This window comes from Meriones unguiculatus (genome assembly GCF_030254825.1).
Source record: "Meriones unguiculatus strain TT.TT164.6M chromosome X unlocalized genomic scaffold, Bangor_MerUng_6.1 ChrX_unordered_Scaffold_31, whole genome shotgun sequence".
Classification (NCBI taxonomy): Eukaryota; Metazoa; Chordata; class Mammalia; order Rodentia; family Muridae; genus Meriones; species Meriones unguiculatus.
This window is the reverse complement of record NW_026843707.1, coordinates 4,310,921-4,330,614: the sequence shown is the minus strand read 5'-3', so window position 1 is coordinate 4,330,614 and position 19,694 is coordinate 4,310,921. Positions and strand designations below refer to the sequence as shown.

Sequence of the window (19,694 nt, the reverse complement as noted above, 5' to 3'; positions counted from 1 at the left end):
TACTGAGTTACCACAGGCCACATCCGAGCAGAAGTTCTAGGTTATATCCATAAATGGTCCTTGGTTGAGAGTCAGTCTCAGAAAAGACCCTGTGCCCGGATATATTTGGTCCTTGTAGAGCTCCTGTCCTTTCCATATCATACTGACTCCTCTTCTTTCATATGATTCCCTGCACTCTGCCAAGGGTTTGGTTATGAGACTTAGTGTCTGCTTTGAAACAATGCTAGGTAGTCTTTCAGATGCCTTCAGTAGACTCCTGTCATACATTCAATGCACATCCCATTTGTCTTTCTAAATGAGTATTGATCATCTTCGCCCATGTCTACTTTCTAGATTATCTTCTTTAGGTGTGTAGATTTCATTATGTTTATCATATCTTGTAGGTCTATATAAGCGAGTATATACCAAGTTTGTCTTTCTCCTTCTGGGATACTTCACTCAGAATAATCTTTTCTAGATCCCACCATTTGCTTGCAAATTTCATTATTTCCTCCTTTTTGATTGCTGAGTAGTATTCCATTGTGTAAAAATACCACAATTTCTGTATCCATTACTTCGTTGATGGACATCTGGGTTGTTTCCAGGTTCTGGCTATTACAAATAAAGCTGCTACAAACATGGTTGAACAAATGTCCTTGTTGTGTACTTGAGCAAATTTTGGGTATATACCTAGGAGTGGTATAGCTAGGTCTTGAGGTAGCACTACTCCTAATTGTCTGAGATAGTGCCAGATTGACTTCCAAAGTGGTTGTACCAGTTTACATTCCCACCAGCAATGGAGGAGGGTTCCCCTTTCACCACAACCTCTCCAGCATGTGTTTTCACTTGAGTTTTTTATCTTGGCCATTCTGATGGGTGTAAGGTGAAATCTCAGGGTCTTTTTGATTTGCATTTCCCTAATGGCTAATGAGGTTGAGCATTTCTTTAAGTGTTTCTCTGCCATTCGATGTTTCTCTTTCGAGAATTCTCTGTTTAGCTCTGTTCCCCATTTTTTTCTCTTTTATTATTATTATTATTAATTACACTTTATTCATTTTGTATCCCCCCATAACCCCCCTCCCTTCTCCCCTTCCGATCCCACCCTTCCTCCCCTTTTACATGAATGCTCCTCCCCAAGTCCACTGATAGGAGAGGTCCTCCTGTCCTTCCTTCTGATCTTAGTCTATCAGATCATATCAGGAATGGTTTGTTGTTTTCTGCTTCTTTAGTTCTTTATATATACTGGATATTAGCCCTCTGTCAGATAAAGGGTTGGTGAAGATTCTTTCCCAATCTGTAGGCAGTCGTTTTGTTTTGATGACGGTATCCTTTGCTTTACAGAAGCTTTTCAGTTTCATGAGATCCCATTTATTGATTGTTGCTCTTAGAGCCTGTGCTGTTTGTGTTCTGTTCAGGAAGTTGTCTCCTGTGCCAATGAGTTCTAGGCTGTTCCCCACTTTTTGTTTCCAACTGATTTAAAGTATCTGGTTTTATGTTGAGGTCCTTGATCCACTTCGACTTTAGTTTTGTGCAGGATAATAAATATGGATCTATTTTCATTTTTCTGCATGTAGACATCCAGTTGGTCCAGCACCATTTGTTGAAGATGCTGTCTGTTTTCCATTGAATGGATTTGGCTTCTTTGTCAAATATCAAGTATTCCTAGGTGTGTGGGTTTATTTCTGGGACTTCTATTCGGTTCCATTAATCCTCCTTTCTGTTTCTATGCCAATACCATTCAGTTTTTATTACTGTTGTTCTGTAGTATGGCTTGAGATCCCCTCCAGGTGTTTGTATCTCCTTCTTTCATAAGATTCCCTGCACTCTGCCTAAAGTTTTGCTATAAATTTCAGCATATGCTTTGATAGCTTTCTGGGTACAGTCCTTCAGAGGCCCTCTGTGGTACGCTCTTGTCCTGTTCCCTATTTTCTCCTTCTTCCAATGTCCATCATGTTTACCTTTCTGAATAAGGATTAATCATCTTACTCAGAGTCATGCTTCTTGATTAGCTTCTTTAGGTGTACTGATTTTAGTATGATTATTCTATGTTGTATGTCTAATATCCACTTATAATTGAGTATATACCATGAGTACTTTCTGCTTCTGGGTTACCTCATCCAGAATGATGTTCTCTAGTTCCCACCATTTGCATGAAAATTTCTTGATTTCCTTGATTTTAATTGCTGAGTAGTATTCCATTGTGTAAATGTACCACAATTTCTGCATCCGTTCCTCCATTGATGGACATCTGCATTGTTTCCAGTTTCTGGCTGTTAAAAGAATGCTGCTATGAATATGGTTGCGCAAATATCATTCTTGTATACTTGAGCATCTTTTGAATATATGCCTAGGAGTGGTATAGCTGGATCTCGAGGAAGCCCTATTCTTAATTGTCTGAGAAAGGGCCAGATTGATTTTCAAAGTGGTTGTACAAGGTTACATTCTCACCAGCAATGGAGGAGGGTTCCCGTTTTTTTCATATCTTCTCCAGCATATGTTGTCACTTGAGTTTTTGATCTTAGCCATTCTGATAAGTATAAGGTGAAATCTCAGAGTCGTTTTGATTTGCATTTCCCTCATAGCTAAGGATTTTCAGCATTTCTTTAACTGTTTCTCTGCAATTCAATATTGCTCTATTGAGAATTCCCTGTGTAGTTCTGTACCCCTCTTTTAATTGGGTTACTTGATTTTTTTTTGCTTCTTAACTCCTTGAGATTTTTATATATTCTAGATATCAGTCCTCTATCATATATAGGTTTGGTGAAGATTATTTCTCAATTTGTAAAATGTCATATTGTTCTCAAGACAGTGTCCTTTGCTTTTTAGAAACATTTCATTTTCATGAGATCCCATATATTGCTTGTTGATCTTAGAGCCTGTGCTGTTGGTGTTCTTTTTAGGAAGTTTTTTCCTGTGTCAATGAGGATAAGGCACTTCCACAATATTTCTTTTAACAGAATTAGTGTATATGGTTTTATTACTATTTGCAGATAATATGATAGAATGCATGAGTGACCTCAAACATTTGACCAGGGAAATCTTACAGCTGATAAACACCTTCAACAAAGTTGCTTGATACAAAATTAATTCAAAAAAATCAGTAGCCCTCCTATATACAAAAGACAAATGGGCTAAGAAAAAAATTAGGGAAACAGCATCCTTCACAATAGCCACAAAGGACATAAAATAGTGTGACTCTAACCAAAGACTTGTATGAAAAAAACTTCCAGTCTCTGCAGAAAGGAATAGAATAATATATCAGAAGATGGAAAAATCTCCCATGCTCATGAATGGATTAAAAGGATTATTCCTCATGAAAGGATTAAAATAGTAAAAATGCCCATCTTCTATTTTTTTTATTTTTTGTTTTTAATATAATTTTTTATTTATTACACTTTATTCAGTTTGTATCCCAGCTGTAGCCCCACCCTCTTCCCCTCCCTCTCCTTCCATTCCTCATCTCCTCTCATGCCCCTTCCCCAGTCCACTGATAATGGAATAACTCACCATGTTCCATCTAACCCTAGCCTATCAGATCACTTCAGGTCTGTATTTCATAGTCTTCCTTGTGGCCTGGATACACTGCTCTCCCATCAGGGGGAGGTGATTAAAGAGTCAGCCACTGAGTTCATTTTAGAGACAGCCCCAGCTCTCATTAGGCAGCCCAATTGGAGACTGAGATGCCACAGTCTACCTCTGTGCACAGGATCCAGGTTATCTCTATGAATGGTCCTTGGTTGGCATATACTCTCAGAAAAGAAAAGACCCCTAGTCCCAGATTTTTTGGTTTTGTAGTTCTCCTTGTGGAGCTCCAGACCCTTCCAGGTCTTTCTATCTCCCACTTCTTTCATATGATTCCCTGCATTCTCCCCAAAGTTTGGCTATGAGTCTCAGCATCTAGTTTAATACCCTGATGGGTAGAGTCTTTCAGAGGCCCTGTGTGGCAAGCTCCTGTCTTAGTCCTTATTTTCACCTTCTTCCAATGTTGATCCCATTTGCCTCCTTCTTGCTTAGTTTCTTTAGGGGTACAGATTTTAGTATGCATATCCTATATTATATGACTAATATCCACTTATAAGTGAATATATACCATGGTGTCTTTCTGCTTCTGGGATACTTCATTCAGTATGATCTTTTATATTTCCCACCATTTGCCTCCAAATTTCATGCTTTCATTGTTTTGAATTGCTGAGTAGTATTCCATTGTGTAAATGTACCACAATTTCTGTATCCATTCTTCTGTTGATGGACAACTGTGTTGTTTCTAGATTCTGGCTAATACAAAGAAAGCTGCTATAAACATGGTTGAGCAATGTCCTTGTTGAATACTTGAGCATCTTTTGAAAATATGCCTAAGCGTGGCATTTCTGAATCTTGAGGTAGCACTATACCTAATTGTATGAAAAGGTGCCAAAGTGATTGCACAAGGTTACATTCATGCCAGCAATGGAGGTAGATTCACCTTTCTCAACATCCTCTCCAGCATGTGTTGTCACTTGAGTTCTTGATCCTAGCCATTCTGATGGGTATAAGGTGAAATCTCAGGGTCATTTTGATTTGCATGCAACCTACAGATTCAATGCAATTTACCAACACAATTATTTACAGTCCATGAAAGAAAAATTCTCAACTTCAAATGGAATAACAAGAACAATCTGCTACAATAAAAGATCTTATGGAGGTATCTCCATCCCTGATCTCAAGCTGTACTACAGAGCAATAGTTGTAAAAACTGCATGGTACTGGCATAGAAATTGGCTGGTGGATCAATGGAATTGAATAAAAGACCCAGAAATAAACCCACACACCTATGGACACCTTGTTTATGACAAAGATGCTAAAGTCACACAATGGAAAAAAGATAGCATCTTTAACTAATTGTGCTGGTCTAACTGGATACCTATATAAGGGAAAATACAAATAGACACTAATGCTTTTCATCATCACAAAAATAAAGCTATCCAAATAGCCAATAAACATTTGAACAGTTGCAAAATCTGGACATCTAGTGACATACAAATGAAAATGAAATACACAACATACCAGCCACAGTGGTTGAAATGTAAAAATGCAGCATTATCAAGCAGTGTCATTGATTGCCAGGACTGTGTAAGAAGTTTTCATGTGTTACTTTCTCTCTAATAATCAACCTTGAGTAGTAAACAATATTTTTAAACAGTTTTCTTTTTCTTTTAAATTAACTTTTTATTAATTACAGTTTATTCACATTGTATCACAGCTGTAACCCCCTCGGAAATACCTTCCCAAACCCACCTTCCTACAACATCTCCTCCCATGCCTCTCCCCAACTGCACTGATAGGGGAGGTCCTCCTCCCCTTCCATCTTACCCTCTCTTATCAGATCTAATCAGGACTGGCTGCGTTGTCTTCCTCTGTGGCCTTGTAAGGCTGATTCACTTTATCTCCTCTAGTTTTTGCTCTAGCTAGGACTTCAAGTACTATGTTGAAGAGATACAGAGAGAGTGGACAACTTTGCCTTGTCCCTGATTTCAGTGGCATTGATTTAAGTTTCTCTCCATTTATTTTAATGTTGGTTATAAGCTTGCTCTATATTGTCATTACTATGTTTAGTAATGTACATTGTGTCCCTGATCTCTTCAAGATTTTTAACATGAATGGGTACTGGATTTTGTCAAATGTTTTTTCGGCATCTAAGGAGATGATCATGTAGATTTTCTCTTTTAGTTTGTTTATACGGTTGATTACATTGATGGATTTACATATATTGAACCACCCTTGCATGCCAGGGATGAAGTCTACTTCCTCATGGTAGTTGATTTCTTTTATGTGTTCCTGGATTCTGTTTGCAAGTATTTCATTGAGTATTTTTGAATCAATATTCATAAGAGAGATAGGTTTGAAGTTATCTTTTTTTCTTGTGTCTTTGTGTTTTAGGTATCCAGGTGACTGTGGCTTCATAGAATGAGTTTGATAATGTTGCTTCTATTTCTGTTTTTTTTTTTTTTTTTTAATAGTTTGAAGAAAATTGAAATTAGCTCTTCATTGAAGTTCTGGTAGAATTCTGCATTGAAGTGATCTGGCCCTGTGGGTTTTTTGTTTGTTTGTTTGTTTTGTTGTTGTTGTTGTTTTTGGAAAGGATACTTTTCATGACTGCTTCTATGTGTTTTGGGGACATAGGGCTATTTAATCTATTTACCTGATATTGATTTAATTTTGGTAAATGGAATCTATCAAGAAAAATATCCAGTTCATTTGGATTTTCAAATTTTGTGGCATGTGGGCTTTTGTAGTAAGTCTTAATGATTCTTTGGATTTCCTCAATGTCTGTTATTATGTCCCCATTTTCATTTCTGATTTTGGCTATTTGGATACTTTCTCTCTGCTTTTTAGTTAGCTTGACTAAGGGTTTGTCTATCTTGTTGATTTTCTCAAAGAACCAGCTCTTGTTCTCATTGTCTCTTTGAATTGTTTTCATTGTTTCTAATTCATTGATTTCAGCTCTGAATTTGATTATTTCCAATCTCTTACTCTTCTTGGATGTGTCTGCTTCTTTTTTTCACCCCTAGGGCTTTTAGGTGTGCCATTAAGTTGCTTATTTGAGATGTCTCAAACTTCTTTCTGGAGGCACTTAGTGCTATGAACTTTCCTCTTAACACTGCTTTCATTGTGTCCCATAAATTTTTGTTAGTTGTACCTTCATTTTCATTGAATTTTAGAAAGTCTCTAATTTCTTTTTTCATTTCTTCCCCAACCAAGCTGTCACTGAGTAGAGAAGTGTTAGTTTCCTTTTGTATGTAGGCTTTTTGTTATTTCTGTTGTTGTTGAGGTTTAGTTTTAGGCCATGATAATAGATATTATTTTCATCTACTTATATCTGTTGAGGCTTGCTTTGCATTGGACATGTTATGAGTGGGATCCATGAGGTACTAAAAAGAAGGTACACTCTTTTGTGTTAAGGTGAAAAGTTCTGTAGACATCTATTAGGTTCATTTGATTTAGCACCTCTGTAAGTGCCATTATTTTTCCTATTTAACTTTTGTCTAGCTGACCTTTCCCTTGTTGAAAGTGGAGTGTTGAAGTCTCCCACTATTAAAATTTGGGGGTTGATGTGCAATTTAAGATTTAATAATGATTCATTAGCAAATGCAGGTGCTCTTGTACTTGGGGCATAGATGTTCATGATTTTGATGTCTTCTTGGTGCATTTTTCTTTTGATGAGAATGTAGTACCCCTCCTCATCTTTTCTGATTATGTTTGGATGAAAGACTATTTTATTCAGTATTATTATAGCTACCCCAGCTTGTTTTCAATGTGTCTGTTTGCTTGAAAAAAAATTTCCAGCCATCTACTCTGAGGTAGTATTTATATTTGTTGCAAAGGTGTGCTTTTTGGATGCAGCAGAATGTTGGATCCTGATTCCCCAAACATTCTGTTAGTCTGTGTTTTTATTGGAGAGTTGAGTCAGTTGATGTTGATAGATAATAGTGACCAATGAATGTTAGTTCCTTTTATTGTAGAGTTGGTGGCGTTACTGTGTTTCTATGTTTGTTTGTTTGTTTTAATTCATTGTTGTGAAGTTATATATCCTGTTCTTCCATGAGTATAGTTAGGAGTTTTGCTTCTAGTGTCTTCTGTGGGATTGTGTTGTTGTGTAGATATTAAGTTTAGTTTTGTCATGGAATATTTTGTTATCTCCATCTATGTTGATTGAAATTTTTGCTGGGTATAGTAGTCTGGGTTGGCATCTGTGGTCTCTTAGAGTCCTCATGATATCTGCCTAAGCCCCTCTGGCTTTCATAGACTCTATTTAGAAATGTGGTGTTTTTCTGATAGGTCTACCATTATATGTTATTTGGCTTTTTTCCCTTGCTGCTTTTAATATTTTTCTATGTTCTGTTGATTTAGTGTTTTTACTATTATGTGACTTGAGGAGTTTCTTTTCTGGTCTAGTCTATTTGTTGTACTCTAGTCCTATTAAATGTTTATGAGTATCTCTTTAGTTTGGGAAAATTTCGTTCTATGATTTTCTCGAAATTATATTCTGGATCTTGGAGTCCGCATTGTTTTTGTTTGTTTGTATGTTTGTTTGTTTTGTTTTGTTTTTTGTTCTTTTTTTTGTCTATTCTTACTATTCTCATGTTTTGTTTTTTCATGATGTCCTTGATTACTGGATGTTTTGTGCTTGGAACCTTACTGATTTTACTTTTTCTTTGCTAGATGTAACAATTTCTGCAATTGTATCTTCAACCCCTTGAGATTCTCTCTTCCATCTCATATATTTTGTTGGTGATGCTTACCTTTGTGATTCCTGATTTTTTCTCTAAGTTTTCCATCTCCAGGGTTTTCTTTGTTTGTGTTTTCTCTATTGATTCCCATTATGGTTTCATATCTTGCCCCATTTCCTTCAACTGTTTGAATGTGGATTCCTGTCTTTCCAGGATGGCCTGTATTTATTTTTTTGTTGTTCATTTGTTCTCTATATGCCTCTACTTGTGCCTCTACACGTTCTTCTATTTCTTTGCCTGTGTTTCCTTGTGTTTCATTGAGTGCTTTCTTTGTTCCTGTCTATATGCCTCTGTTTGTACCTCCATTTTTTGGTTGTATTTGCCTGTATTTCTTTGAGAGTTTTGTTAGTTTCCTCTTCATGTGCTTCTACTAACTCTAAACAAGAATCAAATATTTTTTTTCCTTATTTCTGGTGAATTAGAATATCCATTGATCTGGGGGAGGGGGTTGCTTGTGAAGCCAGGATATCCTGATTTTTGTTGGATGTGTTCTTATGCAGTTTTCTATCCATCTAATTATCTGTAACTTTTGCTGTTTGTACCTGGGATCTGCACTTCAAACTAGGTCCATCTGTATCTGGTGTCTGGAGCATTCTTCAGGAATATGAGCAAGGTCCACTGGTTTGAGAATGGATGTTTGTGTTTCAGCTGTATCTAACAGAAGAAGATCTTAGGTGCACATGCACAAGTGTGGGCTTATGTGTGTAAGAGTTCCTTGAAGGACAGGGTGTTAGTGATTGTAAATGCCTGGAAGGGTGGAGCATACATTTAGAAGGGGGTGCTGACACTGCTCCAGAGTGCACTACACATGTGCAAGGGCCGTGAATACCTCATTGGCCTGCAGGTCTGTTTTATTGTCTTCCTGGTATTCAGATCTGTCTGGGCTCCAGGAATTCTTTGCCTGGACTCTACTGGTATACACCCAGAACAGTGACTTCAATATTGAGAATGCTGAACCAAGGATCTCTGTTTCCTACAGTGAGTCTGTGGTTGGGAGGGATCCTATGTCTGTCTCCTACTGCAGAGAAACCCAGGATGTGGGGCTCTGCATGCACTCACTTGAAGGTACATTCACTTGCTTGCAGACCTAATCAGAAAGCACAGAGTTTCTCCTTGTTCTTTACTCTAAGATTTGTTCTCATGCTCGGCAAATGAAAGTGTAGGAGATCCCTCAGCTCAGCAGTGTCCAATGTTTGGCCACTGGGCAGGGAGACCCATACTTTGGGCAGACACCTCTGCTGTCTCAGTTCCTGAGCATGAAGGCTCCTGCTTGGACTAGCTGTTGCCTGCCTCAGGTGCAGACCTCTGAGGTTCTTAAAGTAACCTCTCACAGCAGAAGAACTGGTAGGCCCCTATTGCCACTGCCTCTGCTGTCTGAGTCACTGAGCATGGAGATTTTTGCTTGGGGCAACCACTGCTGTTTGCTTAGAGCAGGGAGGCCAATGCTTGGGGCAAGGAGAAGTGCAGGGATATTGAACATTTGCAACTCTCAGTCCCTTGAGAAGTCCATGGGTAACCTTGATCCAAACTGTCCCAACTCACGGGTTATCACCTCTGGCCCAGGAAACCTCAATGTTGATGTGCTTGCTTCAGCTGCCCCTCCACTCACCAATTTTGACGTTGTGGATCCTGTGTCCCTCTGATATGGTGTGTGCTTTTTGTTGCCATCTTGGACTCCTTTTAAGCAGTTTAATAAGAAAAATCTTGCTTGCCCATGATTACCTGGTAAATGCTTCATCGATATTCAGGCAGGATGTAAAAGAAATCATAATAATAATAGCAATATTAATATTAATAATGGTATAATAATAACAACAAAGTTTCCAACCTCACAGTCAGCTCACTACTCAACCTGCCTAAAGAGTCCCAAGGATGGGCCCCAGTATCATTCATGTAAACTAATTTTACATGTGTACATATTGGGTTCAGTATGTAAGCTGGGTATGGACTTTTTAGTTTAGCCGAGAAAGGTGAAGACAGTGTCTAGGGGTTGATAACTGAAATGGATCTGGGAAGGGTGAACAAAATTGGTGTCTGGGTGTCATGGGAACACTGTCATGTGTGTCATGTCTTGTAGAGAAATCTTCACAACTATTAATATATTTTGGTGTTACTAAATATTTAATTCCTTGGGGATGTGAAGGGTCTGTATGCACCAGTTTATAAGAATATATGTGAGATAAATCCTAAATATAAAAGAAAGACTTTTACTTAGTTCACAGTTCTACTGATTCAAATACAATGTGGCAACATTAGGTCTATACTCTTGAGATGCTACCATCTGTCACATTATGGCAGAAGCACATGTGGGGGAAGTAAACACATCTCCAGAAGTAGAAATTTCAGAGAGATCTGTTAAGTGAGGGTGCTCCAGATTTTATCATAATCCTTTTAGAACTTCCTTAATAGCTGTAAGAAACAGACCTCCTCGTCAGTTTCTATTAGGTTCTATCTCATAACTTTCTCACCACCTCTATATCACACAAATGAACAAGCCTCTAACCCACGTATTTTGAGGAATTACTCACATCCCTATCACAGTAAGATATTAGTATTCTGGGCAGATAACGAATTTATGTTTATTTATACATTACCTAAACTTTCAAACAAAAGACTATTAGCCAAGGTATTTCCTACTCACCTAATCAAAGAAAAATATATGTAGAAAGAAAAAAGCAGCACAGTGCTGAATTTTCAAGCCTAAGAACAAAGCCACAATAGATGTGTCAGACGGCTACTAAGGTGTTATTTATTTAAATTTATTTCTTGGAATTAAACACTACCTAATGAATTGAAACTTTTAAATATGTCCCAAAGACCCAAAATTACTCCCTAAATGCAATTTATGCTTGAGAATGATCTGACTAACTTGTTTTAGAATACCAGAAAATAAGTTATGCTGTACATAAATGAAACAGCAATTCTTTTAAATACTGCTTTCATAGTGAATGAAATTTTTTTTTGGTCTTTCTGTTATTTTGTCTTTCTTTTTTTTCCAGAGTTGAGGACCGAACCCAGGGCCTTGTGCTTGCTAAACAAGCGCTCTACCACTGAGCTAAATCCCCAACCCCTATTTTGTCTTTTTATTTTTATTTTTTTGAAAAAAATTTTTTTTTCAATGCAGTTTATTCAGGAACCTTGAACAATCCTCAGACCCTGGGGAAAGCCAGCCCACAGCTTAAATAGCCTCTGGGTAGCCAACCCAGGCGTGCCACGTGGGCAATGCAGATAGGTCAACGTACATGGAAGCAAGCCAGATCCTCAGCCTTAGCCAAATGTGGAATTGTTCGTGACACAGAGCACTCACCATCGGGAAGGTGGAAGGCGGAAACCAGCTCCATCTTTAAGGCATAGCATTCCGCAGCTCTCTACAGTTCCCCCTTTTTGTTTTAGACGCATCAGGCAAGAGTAGAGGTCTGATCTCTGATATTAGAAATAAATTGGGACTTTGTACCGATGTTCATTTAGGTGTCATCCACCCAAAGAGCATCAGACCTGTCCGATACCTTTTTCTCAGAGGCGGGACCTGGGGCATCAACCCGCATGCAATCAGACATGCTCTTCTCTGGGTCCAAAGCGGCAGTGCTTAGCCTTGCATCCTGAGCATAACATTTTAGCTTTTTATGGTAGCCAACCATGCTTGGGGAGACTGTCCTGCTTCAATGGCTGTAAAGGCCTGAATGGTCATGGCTGCATTACGCTGTTGTGAGACTCTAATCTTGCATATATACCACAGGCAAACCAAGGAGACCAACACCAGAAGGCCTGCTAACACTCCCATGCCCGCCCATTCCTTGAGATGATTCATGGCTGCAGCAATCCATGTTGATAATCCTGTGGCTAGTCCTGCGTCCACTCTGGTAGAATTTACTGTGACAATGGCCACTCTCAGCTGCTCCATCGTAGTAGCGAATTCTCCAGTCCAATTACCTAAAATATAGCTCGACAATTGTTTAGACAGATTTGCAGCACAGGAAAAATTCTCATGTTATATGCTAGTGACTCAAAGTCCAGCATATTTTCATTGACAGCCAAGTTGAGCGATTTGCCATAGGGTATCAATTTGCTCCTGCACGAGGTCAGTCCTCTGATTGAACACCATCAAGCTTCCTTTTAGTTGAGCATTAATTCCTTTATGTACAACTAAGGCATGAGCTACATTGGCTAAATGATTATTCAGGGTCTGAGCAGTCTGCCCAGTATGACTCATGGCTAATGCCTCGGTGGTAGCTCCAACAGCCGCCAATGAGATGGTACTAAAAATGGTGGCTGTAGTTCCAAGATCCCTTTTCTGTCTGAAGAGAGTCATAGCGTGAGGGGCATCAACGGGCACAGGCACCCAGTGAGGCATGCGAGTAACCAGGGCATACCTAAATTTACTAGCATTCCAGCATTGGACAAAAAAGCAAGTATCATTAACACAATTACTTGGCTCTATCTGGCTAATAATGAATAAAAATGGGGGATATAGACAAACAGGTGTGGGCTTATAAGAAATATTATGAGAAGCCTTAACCCCCTCGTTGGAACATCCTGCGTCAGTTCTAGAACTAGCAGTGGTGGTGTCCGAGGTCTGAGTAGGTTCAGGAGACCATTAGCCCCAGGGGCGAGACGTGCTCCATGCCAATTGACTAACTCCATGTTTTCCTCCACTTTTGAAAGTCATTTAAGGTTCTTAAATTATTTTTTTCCCTTTTTTTTAAACTTTTTCATCAATTACACTTTATTCATTCTGCATCCCCCCATAAACCCCTCCCTCCTCCCCTCCCAATCCCACCCTCCCTCCTCCCTCTGCTTGCATGCCACTCCCCAAGTCCACTAATAGGGGAGGTTCTCCTCTCCTTTCTGATCTTAGTCTGTCAGTTCACATCAAAAGTGGCTGCATTGTCCTCTACTATGGCCTGGTAAGGCTGCTCCCCCCCAGAGGGAGGTGATCGAATAGCAGGCCAATCAGATTATGTCAGAGGCAGTCCCTCTTCACATTACTATGTAACCCAATTGGACTCTGAACTGCCCTGGGCTACATCTGTGCAGGGGTTCTGGGTTATCTCCATGAATAGTCCTTGGTTGGAGTATGAGTCTCTGGGAAGTGCCCTGTGTTCAAATTTTCTTGTTCTGTTGCTCTCCTTGTGGAGACCCTGTCCTCTCCAGCTCTTACTATTTTCCAGTTCTTACCTAAAATTCCATTCACTCTGCCCAACAGGTGCCCATCAGGCTCAGCATCTACTTTGATAGTCTGCAGGTCAGAGGCTTTCAGAGGCCCTCTGTGGTAGCTTCCTAGGTTGTTTCCTGTTTTCTTCTTCTTCTGATGTCCATCCAAAGAGGACTTTCCGGATGGGGATTGGACATTTTAGTTAGGGTCCTCTCTCTTGCTTAGTTTCTTTAGATGCACAAGTTTTAGTGGGTTTGTCCTATGTTGTATGTCTATATGAGTAATGTTTGAAAAATTTTAAAATTACTTGATTTGTTATTCTTATGTTTTCACTGACAATTTGTTTCTTTATTTAGTTTGGCCTACATTGCCTCTTACTTGTAGGCAAAGGAAATGAAACCTTTTCACCCTTAGATATAACATAGAAAGTAAAACATTCATTTTCCAGAATGTTTTTTGTAATGTGTTATTATATTTGTTTATTTGCTGCTGCCATTTTCCTCACTGCTACACTGTTCTGTTAATGGAGTGAGAGGAACTTAAGGAGCACAGTAACATACTGGAGACTGATTTTTTCCTTTTTCTTTCATCATCATCATTATTGCTATTATTTACAATTTACTCACTTTTTATATCCCAGTTGTAGCCTCCTCCTTCATCTCCTCCAAGTCTCACCCTCTCTCCTTCTTTCTCTTCTATTCCTCTCTCCTTGTCCACTGATAGAGGAAGTCCTCCTACCCTACTGGAGACTAATTTTATAAATGTCATGTTGTAAAAGCAGTGAAACCACACACACACACACACACACACACTCACACACACACATACACTCACACACACACACACTCACACTCACCCTCACCCACAGACACAGACACAACCTTCTTTGGTGGAAGAATATTTATAAATAGTCATGATAAAAAATTATAATTTCATATGATAAATTTAAAAATAAATTTAGGTAGCTTTAAATGTATACTAAATACTAAAGAATGTATATTAAACTTTATGTGATATTTAAAATGGAGTTTAAAGTACTATTACTCACACTTATTGTCATTATGTTTAAAGGACTTGTTTTTATTTTTTAATATTTTACTCGATAGAAAGAAACCAAAAAAGTAAACCAAAGTCAAAATTTTCAAAGTTTTAGAGGTTGCCTACCATATACAAACCTTTATACACTCATCAAATTGTTTATTGCTCACATAAATTTGTTGAAACTGCAAAGCTTTGGTTTGGAAGATTTGTAAAAAATGTAAAAAAAAAAAAAAAGAAAAGAAAAGAAGGACAAAGAACTTATGTCTACATTCTCAATGTTTGAGCATTTAGAAAGAACATGGAAACTTCAGGCAATGGCATGTGCCACCACATCCCACCATCTTGCACTGCTTGGGAAATAAATTGACTATAAATAAATGAGATACTCATATTGTGATCTTCCCCTTCTCTCTGTCCTTTCCTTCTCAGTTAGGAGCTATGTGTACAGAGATCAAATTACGTCCTTACAGGTTTTCTTCTCTTAAATGATTATAGAATGATAGCTTATGTATGTAAAGGACTTAGGAGTGAGGGTGAGAAGAGACATTGAAGAATCTGGTTGAGAATAATAGTGTCAGTATGGTGTGGGATAGAAGCGGTGATTGGAATATTCTGGGGTATGCACTACCTAGTTATTATAACATGGATACTTATCAAACAGCTACCTCATAGTAGCTAATAGTGTAATGTTCAAGGAATAATTCATATGATTGAGGAGTAATAAATGCAAACTATCAAGAGGGTTGCTGACTGCTACAAAATTGGATGGAACAATACTGAGCAATTGGTAACTGTACTCTTCTATACTACTATGTGCTTCTAAGACTTTGTTAGTAGGAAAAAACCTCATCAGTGCATGAAGTTCCCACTCAAATTATTTGAATATTATTTTATTGTTCTGACTCAGTAAATATAGAAATGAAAACTAAACCATATTGAAAAAATAGATGATAAAGGAAAATCAACTACAGACTAGAGCGACAGCTCCATTACTGAGAATATTGACTGCTTCTCTGGAGAACCCAACTTTTATTCTTAGCACTCAGATATGGCTACTCAAAACAAGCTGTAACTCCAGTTGCACAGGATCCTGACACTGTATTCTGGCCCCAATGGGTACCCACAGATATATGATATACACAGAGACATAGATACCTGGATACACAAATACACACACAAGGAAAGAAAGAAAAAAAAGAAAGAAAGAAAGAAAGAAAGAGAAAGAGAAAGAAAGAAAGAAAGAAAGAAAGAAAGAAAGAAAGAAAGAAAGAAAGAGAAGAAAAGAAAAGAAAAAAGAAAAGAAAAGAAAAATTTAATTAAAAATTAACTCTCGTCTCACCAACATGGAACAGTGCTAACTATGTTTCAATATTTAGGATTCTTATTCACAGAATCTATTGATTTCTAGAAACACAGATGCCTGTAAGACATACAGTAACCAATTCTTTATGATGAGTGCTCTCTGTCACGAACAATTCCACATTTGGCTAAGGCTGAGGATCTGGCTTGCTTCCATGTATGTGGACCTATCTGCATTGCCCATGTGGCACGCTGGTGTTGGCTACCCAGAGGCTATTTAAGCTGTGGGCTGGCTTTCCCCAGGGTCAGATGATTGTTCAAGGTTCCTGAATAAACTGCATTGAAAAAAAAAAAAAGAAAGTAAACCCTTAAAGTCTGTTAAGAGACAACTTATTGGAGATGAGATACCACTGATCATACCTCAATGCTGATTACTTGTAAGCATGCAAAATATCCGCATCATCATTTTGTTGCTGAAGTATGTGTTTTATTAGTGCAACTCTAGAATAGTTTGAATTCTTAAAGCCAGATTTTTTTTTTTTTTTTTTTGTAGTACAGAGCAGGGAGTATATTTGTGCTTTAAAAAAAAAAAAAAAAAAAAAAAAACTTTTATTAATTTAAACCAACTAGTTAATGACAACCACTTTGTACTAGCACTCACATTTATAGCATTACCAAACTACTGTTTCAGTTTTTTTGCAAGACCATGATGATTTATTGAATGTAAATTCTGCCCAAGTGCAAGGCATATAATTCTTCAATTCCAGTCTCCCTCTGTCTCTCATAACTATTTATTCTAGTTTCCCTTCTTTGAAAGTTCCACCCTTCCCACCTAGTTCATTACTAGAGACCTAACCTGTGGTTGTATAGATTCTGAAATGCTTATGAAATACTTAAAATAAAACATCCACATATAAGCAAAAACATGCAACATTATTTTTGGTCTGTGTTACCTCACTTAGGTTTAGTTTCACCTGTACCATTTGTTTATTATATGTAAATTTCATATTTTGTTTTTGTATTTTTCAACTTAAATATATGCCATTGTACAAATATTTCACATTTTCATTATTCATTCAACATTTGACAGACATTTGGACTATAGTGTTTGGTTATAGTGAATTAAATTGCGATGAGCATGAATGAACAATTATCTCTGTTGTAGGATGTAGAGTCCTTTGTGTATATGCCCAAGAGTGGTATAGCTGGGTCATGAGGTGAATCTGTCCTTAGGTCCTTGAAGAACCATCACACTAGTATCTATACTGTCTGTAGTAGTTTGTACTCCCATAAAAAAAAAAAAAAGAAATTGTTCCCCTTTCTTCATAACAGTACCAATTATGAGCCATCACTTGTTTTATTAATATTGACCATTCTGACTAGTGTAACATACTTTTGATTTGCATTTTCCTGAGAGTGTAATATATTTTAAATTTTCATTTCCTTGACTAAGGATGTTGAATATTTCCTTATTGTTTATAAGACATTTATGTTTCATCTTTTGAGAACTCTTTAGTTCTAGAGCCCATTTAAAAAATATTGGGCTATTTGTTCCTGTAATTTCCAATATTGTTTAGTTTTTATTTTATTATTTTTATTTTTAATTACTTACAGTTCATTCACTTTTTATCCCCTTATAGCTCCCTCCCTTCTTCCCTCTCAGTCATACCCTTCCTCCCCCTTCTCCACCCATTCCCCTCACAGAGTCCACTGATAGCGGAGTACTTCCTCTCCTTCCTTCTGATCTTTGTCTATCAGGTCTCATCAGGAGTGGCTGCATTGTCTTCCTCTGTGGCCTGGTAAGGCTGTTCCCTCCCTTAGGGAGAGGTGATCAAAGAGCTGGCCAATCAGATTATGTCAGAGACAGTCCCTGTTCCAATTACTATGGAAACCACTTGGACTCTGAACTTCCATGGGCAACATCTCTGCAGGGGTGCTAGGTTATCTCCATAAATGGTCCTTGGTTAAAGTATTAGTCTCAGAAAAGACACCTTTGCCTAGATTTTTTTATTCTATTGTTCTCCTTGTGGAGTTCCTGTTCTCTACAGGTCATACTATCTCCCCCTTCTTTCCTAAGATTCTCTAAACTCTGCCCGAAGTTTGGCTATATGTCTCAGTATCTGCTTTGATACCCTGCAGGGTAGAGCCTTTCAGAGGCCTTCTGTGGTAGGTTCCTGTCCTGTTTCTTCTTTTCTCCCTCTTCTGATGTCCATCCTCTTTGCCTTTCTGAATGGGGATTGAGCATCTTAGCCAGAGTCCTCCTTCTTAATTAGCTTCTTTAGGTGTACAGATTTTAGTGTGTTTATCTCATATTATATAACTAATATTCATTTATAAGTGAGTATATACCATGTTTTTGTCTTTCTGCTTCTGGGACACCTCACTCAGGATGACCTTTTCCAGTTCCTGCCATTTGCCTGCAAATTTCATGATTTCTAAGTGATCAAAGAGCAGGCTAATTAGTTCATGTCAGAGACAGTCCCTGTTCCCATTACTATGAAACCCATTTGTTCCCTATTTTTTAAATGGATTGCTTGATTTGTTGTTTAACTTCTTGAGTTCTTTATATATTCTGGATATTAACCCTCTGTCAGATGTAGGGTTGGTGAAGTTCCTTTCCCAAAGACTGTAGGCAGTCGTTTGTTCTGAGGACAGTATCCTTTGAGTCACAGAAGCTTTTCAGTTTCATTAGGTCCCATTTATTGATTGCTGCTCTTAGAACCTGTGCTGTTCATCTTCTGTTCAGGAAGTTGTTTCCTGTGCCAACTGTGCCAATGAGTTCAAGGCTCTTCCCCACTAACTCTCTATTAGGTATGTAATTATTCATTTCCTATTCAACAACATCCTGCTTTGCTTTGCTCAAATGATATTGTCCTTTGCCATACAAACACTTTTCTGTTTCATTTGATCACATTTTGTTTATCTTAGAACCTGTGCTATCAATATGATGTTCAGAATATTTTTTTCTTGTTCCTTTCTTGGATAAGTACAAAACTAATGCTCTCCTCTGTCTCTTCCATCAGATTCAAGTTTTCTGTGCTTTTGTTGAGGTCCTTGATCCATTTGAAATTGAGTTTTGTGCAGGGTGTATGGCTCTACACTCATAAATATGGATCTTTTATATATTTATTTTGGAATATTCAGGACCTAGTGTGGTAGGATATCTTGGCTCTAGTGGAGATATTTTGCCCTAGCTGTTATTGATTGTGTTTTCAAGATGATAGTTAGGTGACAGGGTTTGTGGTGATTATGGATCTAGACACTGAGTTTTCTCTCTTTGTTGTTTTCTTTGGTTTCTGTTTCCTCTCTGTGCTTTATGGTGTGGCGACCAGTCTTTTTTACTGGCCAGAGTGTCTCTATGTTCTCAGGGAGTACTTGCTTTTGTTGGACTCTGGGTATAAGAGAGGCTCTGTAGGATGTTTTGTAGTCTCTAGTGAATGGACTTGATGGGGGAGGAAAAGCATCTGCAAGCATGCCATCATAGGGCTGAGGGTCAGACAGCATATATAATAATGGAATACAATAAGGACAGTGAAAATTGCCTAGATGAATCCTAGTCCTATGTGGCCACTGAGTGTCTATGGTAGAAGCTGTTACTTGGTGTGGCTGACACAATGGAATTGGGATAGACTAGAAAGGAGCTTAAAACAGTCTGCAAGAAGAAACAAATCTGGGTCAGACAAAAATTTTGCCAGAGTCCCCATAGAATGGAGGTACGGTGGGAGGAGGGACATTGCAAGCAGCAGGATGCTAAATTATAGTTTGAAACAGGAGGAATGTTGTAATTCATAAACCTAATGAGACTGAAAATGAATTAAAATTATCAACATAAATTAAAAAATGAATGTATGGTTCTGAAACAGCTTTTACAATTTTAAAATGTTTAAAGGCCCTGTAATTTTTAAAAATTATCATTAGACATGCGTGGAGAAGGAGGAGGGAAGGTGGGGTTAGGA

At 38.0% G+C, this 19,694-nt stretch overlaps 1 protein-coding gene across 7 annotated transcripts in view; it reads left to right on the top strand.

Annotated features, from left to right (window-relative positions):
* Dmd (dystrophin) overlaps positions 1–19,694 on the top strand; it is a 2,365,055-nt gene that overhangs the window by 1,056,115 nt on the left and 1,289,246 nt on the right. The window lies entirely within an intron of this gene.